Source organism: Falco punctatus, assembly GCF_963210335.1.
Source record: "Falco punctatus genome assembly, chromosome: Z".
In the NCBI taxonomy this organism is placed as follows: domain Eukaryota; kingdom Metazoa; phylum Chordata; class Aves; order Falconiformes; family Falconidae; genus Falco; species Falco punctatus.
Genome location: NC_137586.1, coordinates 10,725,182 through 10,739,381, shown reverse-complemented (window position 1 = coordinate 10,739,381; position 14,200 = coordinate 10,725,182). Strand labels below are relative to the sequence as shown.

Here is a 14,200-nt window from a genome sequence, read left to right as displayed (position 1 = left end):
TCTGGAAGAAGTTAGAATGATAATTAAATTCCTCCATCTCCTAACCTGGGTGACAGCAGTAACCTCTGGCTTCTGGCTGTTGAAGTCAACACTGTAATTGCTTGTGCCACAGCCATGCTCCATCCACATGTGCTGACTCTGCCCTTAAAAGCCAAGATGCAGGTGTCTGCTGTCTAGCAGCTGCTTGGTGTCCTCCATGGGTATGGTGGCTAGTGCCAGAGCTGCAAAAGGGCCATCAGCCAGGTTAAACTGGCATCACCCTACTGAGTTATGTGGTATCCTCTGAACTGCCATCCCTCCTGGAAAATGCTGCTCATAGACAGCTGAGACAGCTCCCAACAGACACCATGCAGGGTCTGGTGGGTATAAAGTGGGAGGTGAGAACCTGGCAAAAGCCAGTAAAGTACAGCTGGCTCTGACTGACTTTATCATCAGGCCTGGTCAGGGACCAGGCTTGCACAAGAGGAATCAATTGTTTTAAAACCATACTGCACAAAGCCCCCCAGAGCACTCTGAGGGCTAAAGCTGTAGCTGGCTGCTGATGCCGGGACCAAGGGATGGCTCCAGATCCAGCACCTGCTGCCAACCCTGACTCTCTGCACCAGCAGCACCAGAGCAGAGGTGACACCATTGCCTTCTTACACCAGGAAACAGGTGCTGAGCTCAGCTCACATGGTGGCAGAAGGTTGTGATTGCCTGGGAGAGACTATGACACACTAGAGCTTGCAAATGCACGTTCTGGGGAGGAATCTCCTCTCCCCAAGCTGACTTCCCGCTGGAGACACGTGTCTGTGCTTGTCCCCAAGGCAGACAGCAGCAACAGAGGCATCCTCTGGTGCCGCTCCCTGCCAGCGGAGCATGGCAAAGCACTAGAATGACAGCCTCTGGGGACAAGAGAGCAATTTACTCACCACACACGGACAAGCACTCTCCTTCCTTGTTGAAATCCAGCAGACGAGCCACTGATTAGTGTCAATCGTCCTGGTTGTCTCAAGGCAGATGCCCAGCCTCCTGGCAGTCTGCTGAGAACCCACCAGCTCATCACACAGACACTCACCACTAAGAACTAGGTCAAATGCAGCCTTGAGGAGGAGGAGGGCATTGCATTTAGGTCCTTACCATTGCCCAGTCCATCCCAGCACCTCTTTTCCAGTACAAACCCTGGTTCTGCTGGTTTTGAACACCCACCGCCAGCTGATTCCAGCATGGCTTGAGCAACAGGCAAAAAAGGAAGCTAAAATCTGTTTCTCTTCACACATCCACCAACAGAGCTCTTGCTCCAGCCCCCACACGTTACTGACAGTGACGGCAGAAGCAGGAGGAACCCAGCTGGACTCCTGCAAGGCAGGGGTGGAGCAGGGTGAGCTGTTGCAGGGCCAGCACTTAGAAGAAAAGCATCTTCAGCTTGACAACTCAGCAAATTTGATGTGGAACTGGCAAGAGAGGAAAAATGTAAAGCTTTTAAATGTCGTCTCAGGGGTTTGGGTGCCAGAAGAACTGGAAACAAACAGATAACCACACAGTGTTGCACAGAGAGCCGGATGCCCTGCTTTGGTCTACACACAGTATTTACTAACGTGTCCTGCAGCTGGCACAAGCTGTGAGCAGCTCAAGAAATCTGGTTTTCTGCAACCAGCTCTGCTCTGGGGCTTTCCTGCAACCCCAGGTGGTGGCAAGGTAAAAGGCTGACCCTGGTACAGCAAGTAGCCGTGTGGAACCCTCCAAACCTAAATGCAGATGTGCAATAAACTGAACCTCTTGTTTGGGTCCTAGACCCAAAGGCAGGTCAGACCATCCCAATTCCTTGTTGTAAAAGGGGAAGTCAAAATCATCAACCCATTTCCTTGCCGTTGACACCTCAGACCTGGACAAGTTACATCATCTTCTCCTTTCTCCCTCTGCCAGCCCTGGGGAGACAGCAAGCCCATCAGTGCACAACTGGCTCTCCCTTGTGCATAAGGCATCCCTACTGGGAAAAAAAACCCAGAACTGCTAGCCTGACTGCAGATAAAGATGTGCCAATACTAGGAAGCATAAATACCATATTGCCCTTGAAGTCAAGGACCCACCATGGCTGTTGGAGAAGTTTTTCTTCATCCTTGCTTTGCAAAGGAGAGAAGCTAGGGTGAACCTGAAGTCACTGATCCAAAGCAAAGTGGGCTGGGGTGCAGCAGATGTGTCTATACAGCAAAAAGCATTATGCAGAGTAGGGATATGGAGCATCAGTTATCCCCCTGGCAGTCCTCATCCCACCTAAACAAGCCCCAAGAACTTGGTGTGTCTTAGCACCGCTGGGAGAGGGCAACGTGCACCAAACCAGAGCCCAGCAGGCAGGGTGTGCGGATGGGAAATGGTTGGTGGCAGCTTGCTGGACTTCTAAAGGATGGAAACTTCCATTGGGAAATGCCAGGTGCATGCTTGGGATGTCCTGCAACACTAGGGTTTCATGGAGCTCAGACTGTATCTTCTCCTGGCAAAGTAACACCAACTGCAGCCGAAAAGGGGAAGCCTTTCTACATCCCCCCATCCTAATAGTTGGGATATTACAGAAATGCCCCATCAAAAGAGAAAGGGGCTTCTGCCAGGTGGCATAGCACTTCTTTGGCATGGCCAGAAATATTGTCCAGCCAATATGCTCCCTGCTGCATAGATTTCAGCATTAGCCGATGCTCTGTGCCCTGTCACAGCACTTACTTTCATGCATGAAATGAAAACTAGACTCACCAACATACCCAATGGGCCTGTCAGACTAATCACGTTAGGAGGACTGGAAACACACCAGCAGCAAGAGCTGGCCCCTGCTCCAGAGCCCTTGCAGAAATCATGCATCCAGGAGACGGAAAAGCCTCTTGTCGTTCCTGGAACCAGGTCAATAAAAGCACAGACAATTCTATCCAGAGAGAGAGACTTTTTTATGAATCACAAGAAAAAGCAGCTTCAGCTCCCCCAGCTGCAAATAGGTGGGCAGGCACAAAGAGCCTGCACGGAAACGTGTCTGTGCAACACGTGTGGGGAATCGGCCGCCCCGCACATGTTCGGGCTACAAGGCAAGAGGAAACCGCTCTGAATCGCAGCACAAGAGAGCTGTGAAAAACAGCGGCCGCTGTTCAGTGCAACTTCTCCCACCCCCCCCAGCCAGGTTTTCAAATCAAACAGCCTCCCACCAATACACGCATTTACCATGCCAAGGCATGGATGTCAAAGCCGAGCCGTCTCAGGCAGCTTTGAAGGGCCTCGTATTCAGGGAGTGAGAATAACTCACCCTTTGGGGAGCAAAATAATCCAAAATGCACTCTGTCCAGGGGCCTCCAGAACAAAACTGCCCCCCGCCCCCCCTGCAATTTTATTTGTTTATAGTTATTTGAGGGTGCACCCTTGCCATAACACTGTTATTTCTAGAGCTCTTTGCTAAGTGAGAAGCCCGGAGGACTGGACAGAGCTTTTTTTGATCAAATCTCAGAGCAGCAGCAGCATTTTGTTCTCTCTCTTTCTTCTTAATGTATTTATTTTTCAAGCCTTTAGTTCAGATGCACAAAAGAAGGTAAATCACACATTGGCAAAGTCTGGCACAGGCTGCCTGCCCTTTGCATCCGAGAATCATGCTCTAACCACAGGAGGGGATGTGTCCTCATTACCATCGACATTTTTTAGAGCATGGACAAAAGGACCACGGTGCAGAGAGTGCACCTATTTTCCAAGTAGACACAAGGTTGTTTTATTATATGTAATATTGTTTAATTTCACAAGTGAATGCTCACGCCTGGCCCCAAGGAACCCAGCCCAGCCTGCCTTCTCCAAACAGGCAGGCAAGCAGCAGCAGCAGATCCCCCCTTCTGCATTGATCATCTTGAAAAAGTCCAGCAAAGGGAGCTTTACACCTCTCACAGATGATCCCATGCAGCATGCAATAGCTGCTGTGCCTGCACGGGATTTGGGCAGGGATCAGCCTGGTTCATCCATAGCTGTGCTGCTGGGCATTTGCAAAGCATGTAGCCTTAGTGGTCACCCCAAAAGAAGCTATTTTTCAAGCAAAGAAGATGTAGTGGTCAAAAAGCAGCTACCTTCTCTACCTCCCCATCCATCACCTATAACATGGCACCACAGTACCCCAAAGTGTAGTGTCCCCCTGCAGCACCAGCAAGCCATGGCAATATGGAGTAGGGATAGCTGGGTGGGTCAGCCCCGTATGGCCAAGACAGTCCTACCAAGTTACTACCTCCAGTCTCCCAGGTTATTCTCACCCGTGCTCCAGAGACTGGGAAAGACACCAGACACCACGCGAAGTAGGAAAATACCAGGCTGCAACTTTGTGAACAAAAGGCATTCACTGGTTTAACACCCACATAATTAAAAGCAGGCGCATCCCTCTGGTAATGGCTAGCATAGGGATGTGCCTGGTTGTGCGTTTAATTTAGGGGGCTTGTGATACTACCTACAAAAGCAAAGCTGGCCACCAGTCCCTCTGCAGACTGAGGCTGCTCACAGCACTGATGAAACATGCATCTGACCCTGTCTCTCCCCAAGGATCTCCTTCTCTTCCCATGGAAGCAGGAATAACAGTAGCTCCTTCCTCCCCTCCTTAGGGGGGCATTTGGGTGCTGAGGGACTGGATTCAAACCCTCCTGACAATTCAGAGGGCTGTCACGGTGGTGAGGACCTCAGCCCTGATAGAAGAGAGGATGCTTTTGCTTACAGATGCTGGAAATGACAATGAGCTCTGCTCTCCACATTAATCCACCAGCCAACTCCCCGGCTCCACCTGGCTCCTACTGGCTCTTAGCACCACTGGTGGGAATGGACAACTCCTGCTGTCCTCTGCTCATGGGGCAGAGTGAACTGACTCAGTAAATACCAATTGACTTGCTGGATAAAAAGGAGGGAGTGAGAGTGGTCCTGGAGCAGCCACCCATCCCTCCTCTCGGTGTCAACAAACCAGCCACCACCTGGGTTTGGGCCAGCGGAGGTCCAGGCTGCACAGTTGCTCCCAGCATTGGGCCAGAGTTCCCCCTGCAGCCTCTCCCTCTCACCCACCATTTCTTACACCACTAGCTCCACTAATTCCCCCCTCACAGGGGGTGTTGCATAGTATTTAAATGCAACCAGGTCTGGGCTAGCCAGATTTCAGTTGATCCAATGTCCCCCGTCTGTAAGGCAATGCTCAGAGAGGGGTCATGATCCCTCCACCAGCTGCTGCAAATGCAGCCATGACTACAGTACAGCATCATTTATTGCAAACCTTTACAGCCTTCCTCCTCAAGCCTCCACTGAGCAGGGAGCAGCAGAAAGCAATCCCCGTGGGGAAGAGTGAGAGATTTCCCACGTAATGGGCATCAGTGTTAATTCTTCCAAGTGCTGCAGCTTTCCTTTCATTCTGTGACTTTACAAAAATCACTCGATCCTGGCAGCAGCCCCAGAGGGCATCACCAGACACCTGAAGGAAAACAGCTTCTTCCAGTGCCAGCATCTGGACTGGAGCTGGAGGGTGGCAGCCCCAGCCATGGATGGCCACACTGCCCAAGACAGTTCACAGCCATGCCGCTGCATCAGTGGTGCCTCAAGAGGGCTTGGATGACATCTTTAGGGTGTCACGGCTAATTAGAGCCCTGATGATACCCTCTAATTAGGTAACACCTTCAGACAAATCACCCTCTCCTCTTCAAACCACCTCACACCTTTGGATACGATCCCTAATTGACTGATAAAAGTAGACTTGGCATTTCTTCTTGGACCTCCTTCCACTTCACAAGGCATTTTGAAATAAACTCCTGGTCCTCAGCCCTGGCTCATACATCAGCTGGGGAAGTGCCCTCGCATCCACACAGGCACGCACCCACACGGTCAGACACAAAACCGCCATCAGAGGCACAAAGCAAATGCACTGACGCAGCAGCGTCATCCTCCTCTGATCTCCCATTTCTAGCCATCCTATTGCTACTTTCAACAACAGTCAGCAAAGCCTTTTCTAGGAGAACTGGAGTATTTGTGATATGTCAGTGTCCTACTAAAAGTATTGCCTGGGGGCTTGCACAAGAAGCAGGGCTTCAGCAAAGGAGCCTGGTATCTGGCAACAGGAGACATTAAAAAAAAAATGTTTAGAAATTAATATTCCAGAATGTTATCAAGTATCAACATTTCAATCCAGAAGCTTGATTTCTGTTTTCATTAAGTAATGAATAAACGGAAACGATCTGAATGTTTTCATTTTTCCACTAGCACAAAATTTTAAGTAGATAGGCAAAAAACACCATCATAACTGCAAACATGCTGAACAAAAACTATCAAAATTCATAGAAGATAAATATTGAGTCCTTCCAAGCCTGCTATAAGAACAATGTCTCTTTATTTGCTTTTCACGAGTTTTTTTATAACAAGAGAGAGAGACTCCAGTATACAGTGTTTTAATATAGATACACACATTCACAGCTGGAATAATAGATTTTAAGGACAGAAGACAATATTACAGCTGAATGTAAGCAGAAATGCATAAACATACTTTCAAAACCACATTCTTTGCACCCTACCCAGATATATACATGGATACATATGTATAATATATATATATATACACACACACGTTTTGAATCGATCAGAACCATTCTTCAAATCAGACTCTAAAGTTTCTGCTGCTTTGGAAAAACATGACCCTGAGGAGACACCATGCGTGAACTTTACATCCAGCAGAAAATGAAACCATGACACACTGCATCTTGAAAGCCAGCCCTGCACCTAACTTAATCCCTGTCCTGGACAATGCCTCCGGAGGGGCATTAAAACCATGCTAGGTGTTTTCCTGGATTTCCCGAACCCCCCGGAGACTCCCTGGCACTCCGGCCGCGTCCATCTCCCCCTCGCTCCCTCCGGAGATGTTTGCGGCTGGGCGCTCCCATCCTCGCTCGCGCTGCTCCTGCGGGATGCGCCATCCAGCCGGAGCCGCGTCCTGCCCCCGCCGCAGGACGACTTACCCGGGGCGGCCCTTGTGGTTTAACACGCGGGTTCCTGCAAAACGTGCAGGGGGGATGATGTACGGGGCTTGAAGGGTCAAGAGCAGCTCTGCATCCTCCGTCCCCATCCCCGACAAAGGGATTCCAGCAGATCTCGTGCCCCCTAGTGTCATCCTGGCGAACAGACCGGCACCGGGTACCACCTGGCCCAGGCAGTGCCGGCCCTCACCCATCCCACCGTCAAGCCGGCACCGTGTCCTCCTGCTGCCTATAGCACAATTCAGTGCCGTTTCCAACAGTTCAGGTGAAGGGCAGCGTGAGCCTTCTGGTGCTCCCGAGCACCCTCGAGGCACCAATAGCCCCCCGAGTGTCCCCGTGCCCGGCACGGTGCCACCCCTGTCACGCCTCAGCAAGATCTGCCCCGCCGGCAGATAGCCCGAGTGCTGTCCCTGGCGAGGGGCCAAGAGGAGGAGGCAGAGAGTATCTGCAGTGGACACTGTCCAGAATACAACTCCTCCTAAAAATAGATGGTCCTTGGAAGGGCACGGCCCTTCCAGGGAATGGGAACGCTTGCTGCTAGGAGCTCAGGATGACAAAACTTAAGTGCATGAATAAAAGACACCACTGCCTTTGCACAAAGTCCCTGTTTCCTCCCCATGACAGCACCTGTGGCATCAAGCTCTGGCCATTAGCATGAGAAGCAATGCACAAAACCAGCCCAGAACACAGCATCCCTGCCTGCCAGCCTGCTCTGACCAGTGACAAGATCCAGCATCTCCTGAAAAAATGCCCATGCTGGCTGCAATACTAATGGGTGCAACTAGGACCAGACCCCGCACACACAGCACCTAAACAAGAGGCACACGCTGCATGTCAGCACAGGAAATGTACATTGAGCCCAGGCATGCACCTCAGTTTCCCCATTTCCCCAGCAGCCTTGATGCAGCTTGCCCTCCCTTATTTTGCTCATCCCTCCTCATTCAACAATTGGTTCTTGTGGGGAGACAGCACCTACAGCACCAGCCCCTTCCAGCTTGTGCTGGCAGCGTGCAAGCAAACCTAAAAAACTCATCACCAAAATTTGGAGAAAACTCTCCCCAGGGCACTGACCTGGGTATGCTGCTTTCTTCTGCAACACCGAGCAGGGACTATAGCTTAGAATAATGGGGAAGTAACTCGGTTCAGTGCTGACAAAGCATCACAAGCCCCAGTGGGGTGGGAGGGGAGAAGGTGTCCTTCCCTCACGCTGCCATGCCTGGTATACATCATGTTTAGGGCCAGGCATACGTCACTGACACAAAATGGACAAATTGGAGGGATTTCAGAAAAACGAGCGACAAAAATGATCAGGAGGCAGAAGGGATTGATTTACAAGGGGAGATTAGAAGAGCTGCGATCAGTCTAGCTGGGCTGAGCAAGTACTGACAGAAGCAGTCAGATGCTAATCTGCAAATGGGATTAAAATGATATGGGAAGGAATAATTCAGCATCTTCAGCAGTAATGGGATGAAATTAAGGGGAGCTTGGGGCTGAGTAGATAGGCAAAAAAACCCCAGACCAACCCAAAATAAACCGTCTTTCCTAGTTATGCATGACCGTCTCTATGAAAATACACAAAGTCCTCGAAACTCTTTCTGCCTAGGAGAAGGACCCTTGGAAGCAACTGTGCCTTGGTGCCTAAGAAGGTGTGCACACACACATGCATGCATGCACACACACACATGCAGAGCCCTTTCCCACCCCTGACTCACACTCAGGAAAGCAGCAGGGCCTCTGTGTTAACCCGAGAGGATGGAGGCTTCTCGCTTGCAGGAAAGCAGCGGAGAGCGAAGGCTAAAGCTGCTGGGAGCAGTGGGAAGGTCCCCACAGAAGGATGCCTTTGCACTCCCAGGTCTTCACAGGGGAAAGGTGCTGAGACGGCTTCCTGCAAAGTCGCAGGCGTGAGCTCAGCTGTGAGCACTCGGATATTTACACACAAACAGCACATTACTCAGCAACTCCCATCTGTCAGGCATAATGGCAGCAGCAGCAATAATAAACGACAGAGCCGAGAGACAGGCTCCCCAGGCGCACACCCAGCCCCAGCCCAAGCTGGAGCAGGATGCATTCCTCTGGCCTGCCAGGGAATTAACCAACAGTGGCCAGGAGCTGGGGCTCGCACCCATAAAACTCCTGCTGCTGGCTTCGGAGAGTTGGCCGCATCTCCAAAAGCTGAGCCTCCGCTGCAGTTATTTGCACATGTATGTGTATCACAAGCTTTGTGGCCCCGACACTCTGATACAGGGCTTCTTCCTTCCCAAGTCCCCCAGGAGGTGCGCCAAGCACCTTCCATGGGGACAGGGATGCAGCACTTTGGCAGGATCAGGTCCTTTTGGGGTAAATCAGACCAAAGATAACGCACAATCATCAGATCGTGGCTTGGCCTGCTCTGACAACAGGCTCTGATGAAGTTATCCTGTTGCAAAGAAGTCTGCTAGGCACCGGGCTTTCATTTCCACAGCACAGCCTGTCTTGGAAAAGTCCACCCTCCTCAGTGAGCCCTGGTGCCAGGACCTGACCCCAGCAAGATGCCCGGTCAGACACAAGCATCCCTTGTACACCTCCAGCCATCACGGCAAAGCTCTAGCCCCTCATGAAGGGGCACGGAGCAAGAACGGCTGCTCCCACAGACTTGTGTGTTTCGCAGGAAGCAGCCAGTGGTCTCTGCCTCACTGCCTGCACACACAGCCAGCAGGACCAGCAGCAGCGTCCGCAGGTCCCGTCCCTCACAGAGGTAAACAGGCGTGCATTGAGAGTGTGCACAGTCAGAGTTAAATTAGCAAAATCCTAGTAGAACTCGGCAAGTTCCTGAGCAAAAAGCAATCTGAGGAAAGGACCTCCTCGACTATCCCACAAATTAAAACACAAAGAGACGTGAAAAAGAAATCAACTAGCTTCACAGGCAGTCCCCCTTCTGCAACCTGTGCTCTGTACAGACCCTATACATTGTCTATAAGCACAGGGTGGGAAAGAAAGGGGCTTTCTAAGAGAGTGAAGGAGAAGTGCTGATCTTTATACCAAAAAAGTTTAGCAGATCAGGAAACAACTGCCAGAGGATCCAGGGAAGCCGAAACACGCAGACCAGGTTCTGTCCCCAGCGAAGGCAGCAAAAATTAGCTCACGCACTGGTTGGAGTCCCAATCTGGTTTTAAGATTGCGGTGGGGGAAGTCACCAAGATCTGGAAATGTCAGTGAGTTTGTGCAGCAAAGGGATCGGTGAGCATTATGCAATTCTGGAAAGAAGCCCTCGTACTCATGCTCGGGATGAACTGCCTAGCCCAGGGACAGCAGTTTCACAGAAGCGCCATGCAGGCGCTTTTTTTATAAAATCACACCACCCCCTCAAGAAAAAAAAAAAAGAAAAAGAAAAAGAAGGAAAAAAAAAATATCGGCACTGCCACAACAGAGGAAAGGGCAGGTTGCGCCTTTGGAGAAACGAAGAAAAGGTCTGCTCTCCCGCCCAGGAAACCCACGGGCTCCCGTTTACAAAGAGCCACCTCGGCTGCAGCCCGGCTCATGCAATGCAACGGGGTCATCCCTCCCCAGCTCCAACCTGGTGCCGCCCGCGATGCCCGCCCGGCCGGGAGGGGGGTCCCGCCGCGCTCCCCCGCCGCGGACCCGCTGCCCCGCGGGGTGCGGTGTCGCCCCAGCCCCGCGGCCCCGTCCCCACCCCCCCCACCCCCGCGCGCGCGGCGGAGCACCGAAGTCGCCCGAATTGTTTCCTCGCGGGCTTCGCCCGTGCCCCGGTGGCGCGGGGGGCGGCGCGCGGGCTACGGCGGCGCGCGGACACGCGCGGGCAGGGCGCGCGGGGAAAGGTGCGCGGGTGCGGGGCGGGCGGCAGCACGGGCGGGGCGGGGGGACGCGAGCGATCCCGCCGACACACCCCCCCCCCCCCTTTTCGTCTCCCAGCGGCGCTTCGGCGGCGGGCACCGGGGCTCACCGGGGCTCGCCTCCGCTGACCCCCGCCCGCCGCCTCCCCCGTCCCGCGGTGGGGGGAGCCCCGCCCCGCCCTCCGGCCCCGGCCGCCCGGTACTCACGGCGCCCTCCTCACCGGCGCTCCCGGCACTACCCCATGCAACCACCGGCTGCTTCTGCACCGGCTCGGGGGCTATAAGCTCTTTTAAACTCCAGCACATAACCCATGTGACCGCAGAAGCCACTGGTAAGGAGCGCCGGGGAGCCAGCGATGAGCTCAGCCCGCACCCCCCGGCACAGCGCCGCGGACGCGCTCCCGGCCCCGCCGCGCGCACCCGGCCCACGCCCGCACGGACACGCACCCCCCCCCCCCTCCCCGCGCCCCCCCGGCGCGGCCGCCACCGACCACGCGTGAGCCCTTGCACACGCGCCCTGGCACACGCCCTTGCGGACACGCAGCCCCCCACCCCCCACCTCCCCGCGGATGCGGAGCCGGAGGGAGGCACCGCACACACGTACCCGCCCGCCCCCCCCCGCTCCCACCCCCCCCCGCCGCCCTTGCACACGCACACGGCGGAGCACACTCGTGAAAGCGCCGCAAGCACGGAGCCACGCACACACTCACACTGTGCACCGCACGGTCCCTGCGTACATGGGTCAGGGGCACGCTGCAAGTCCCCCCACCTCCCCCGAGACGCAGACCCGAGTGAAGGCAGCGTGCTCGCAGCCCCCTGCATGCACACGCACACTCCCACGTGCCCCGCACACATGGAGCCACGCACACACCGTCTTGCACAATGCACCCTCCGCACACTCCCACCACCACCATTAAGAGATGCAGACCCAAACGAAGGCACTGCACTAACATTCCCATGCATGCCACCGTGCACATCCTTGCACAAGCACTCTCTCAGAGTGCACAACGAAAGCACCACACGCAGAAGCAGGCTGAAAGGAAGGCACCGCGCTCACCCCTTGCACACACCACCCCCCCCCCCCGCACAACTGAACACCCAACACACACAAGGCTGGGCCCCCACACCCTCTTGCACAACCAGTGCACAAGCGAGGCAGCCTGCCCACACGTGCACCCACCTTTCCCACTCAAATGCAACTTGCTGGTGCACGCCGAACAAACCCACCCTGCCCATCCATCGCACCCCCATGGCAGTGGGGTCCCCCATGGCGTGGGGCCGCCTCATTTCCCATCACAGGTAAAGACCGGGGGCAGTCACACATGTGGGGGGTCTGCAGGGCGAAGGCGGCAGACATCCCCTTCTGCAGTGCACAGTGACTTCTGACAAGGCAGACGCTGCAGGGGTGGCTATGCAGCCGGGCCAGGTCTGCCAGGCCAGGGCACCCGCTCCAGCACAACGGAATTGGGAGTGCCAGACTGAAACGTGCCAAGCGGGGAGGGGAGCCGGGTGTGAGGCTTTGGTGTGCAAAGGCTGGGACAGGCAGGCCTGGCTGGGCAGGTGCAGGCGTGTGCTGCTGGGGCACGCCAGCAACACGTGTGAGAAGGCAGAGCTGGCAGGCAGAGGGCTTCGCTCTGAGCTGAGTTATGGAAAATGACTCTTTCCAAGGAATTGCTAAAATTAAAGCAGCAGTGAGGCCAAACGAGTGGGAGCCAAAGGGGAGGGTGAGCAAGGACAGCCGAGCAGCCTCAGGGCAAAGAGGGGCAGTGTGGGCAGGAGGCTGACGAGAAGGCACCCCTGAAAGGGCTCCCACCTCCCCACAACTCCTGCCACCTGCACAGATGATTGGACACGTCTAGGGGGGAACGTGGGGAAAGGCACCACAGTAGCACTGGCTGGGAGCTGCCATGGGGCGAGGAGGGGTCTGGAGGGAATAGCCCTTCCCAGACACATCCCCCGCTTGGCTGCCAGAGTGCAGATACATACCTAGGTTTCCCCAGCCTGGAAGAGACAAATGCCCATGGAGAAATAGCCTGTTCGCTACCGTGGGCTAAGTGCCAGTGAAGGGCAGAGACTGATGCTGACAGGGGCTTTCTCAGGAGCCCTGCGGACCCCTACAATTCATTATGGAGTCTTTGCCTTGGCCCCCACCTTGGGGCTGTGGCAAGGTTGGAGTACTGCTCCCTGGACATCAACATTCAGGTCAGCAGTAAGGGCTGTTTCCAGGTATCCAAGCATTCCCAGCACAAACCCCTGTGACTCAGGAAACAACGCATGTGAGAAAACTCTGCAGAGAGGAGTTGGGAGAAATATTCCCATTAGCATGTTCCCACTTCCCCTGGCATCCCAGGACTTCTCTTGCTCTGCAGAAAACAACAGTAGTAACAGCAACAACAACACTTTCTTCCTCTTAAGGCAACGCCCCCCCCCCCCCCCCCCCCCAAACGGCAATCTTTGGGCAAACCTACAAAAGCCAGTCTCTTGTTCCAACTAGATATATCTTGAACAAATTAAAGATACCACCTCTCCCTGCAGTTCTGACCCCACACAATGTCACACAAGCAGAGGAAGGGGGCTGAGCGGAAGCCAGGTTTCGTCTAGTTTTTCATTGATGCTACTGAAGCCACTATTAATCAGATGGAAATAATGATGTTTTGTCTCCAATGAAGGTCCACAGTAAATTATCTGTTTATTGCTACTGGTTTTATCCATGAGGAATAAACAGCATGTTGGGTCTCTGGGGGAATTTGTGATAGTTAATAGCAGATCCTGAAAAAACAGGAGGGAAAACTAAAAGCAGAGAAAGGATGTGTCCAAGGGTGTTCAGCAGGTTGCAGCAGAGCTGCAAAATGATCCTCCTGCCTAGAGACTCTGGACCAGATTGAAATAGTCAGAAAATGGAAGAAAAGGAAAGAAAATCCCAACTTTTTTTTCTACCTCTTCATCCCTCCAGCCCTGCTGCCAGCCAGGATCAGGGCTGAAAAAAAGAGGAGTATGAGCTGTGCAAGAAGCAGCAGCTCTCAGATGCCACTGGGAAATGTGTCAGGAGAGCAGGTGTTTTCATGGGGACAGGGATGGAAAGATGCTGCAGCACCAGTAGGTCCAGGAAGAGACCTGGACCTAGGGAAATGAGTCTCCACTAACTTATGAGCCAACATCAGGCCATCACCGTGGGCTGCTTTTCCCACCCACTGTATCACAGTGGGAGCCACCTGGAGAAAACAGGGGACTTGTCACAAGCCCATACATTCATGTTTGACCAGGAGACTATCACTAAAGATGTCACTCTACCCCTTTACATGCCATCCACCTGCCTCCAGCAGCAGTGGTACCCTAAGCAGAACAGATGCTTCACAGCTGCGCGGCGAGAGTATGGTAGAGCTGAGCCAT

The 14,200-nt window shown here is 53.8% G+C and overlaps 1 protein-coding gene across 3 annotated transcripts in view; it reads right to left on the bottom strand.

The window, feature by feature from the left end:
- CNTFR (ciliary neurotrophic factor receptor) overlaps window positions 1-11,302 on the bottom strand; it is a gene marked incomplete at both ends in the record, with an annotated part of 209,952 nt that extends 198,650 nt beyond the window's left edge. The window contains one exon of one of the 3 annotated variants that reach the window (XM_080371309.1): window positions 11,018-11,302. Of the gene's footprint in view, window positions 1-911; window positions 10,834-11,017 lie in introns of those variants that run through there. The other 2 variants (XM_080371310.1, XM_080371312.1) reach the window with 2 other exon arrangements.
- Window positions 11,303-14,200: the final 2,898 nt, after the last annotated feature.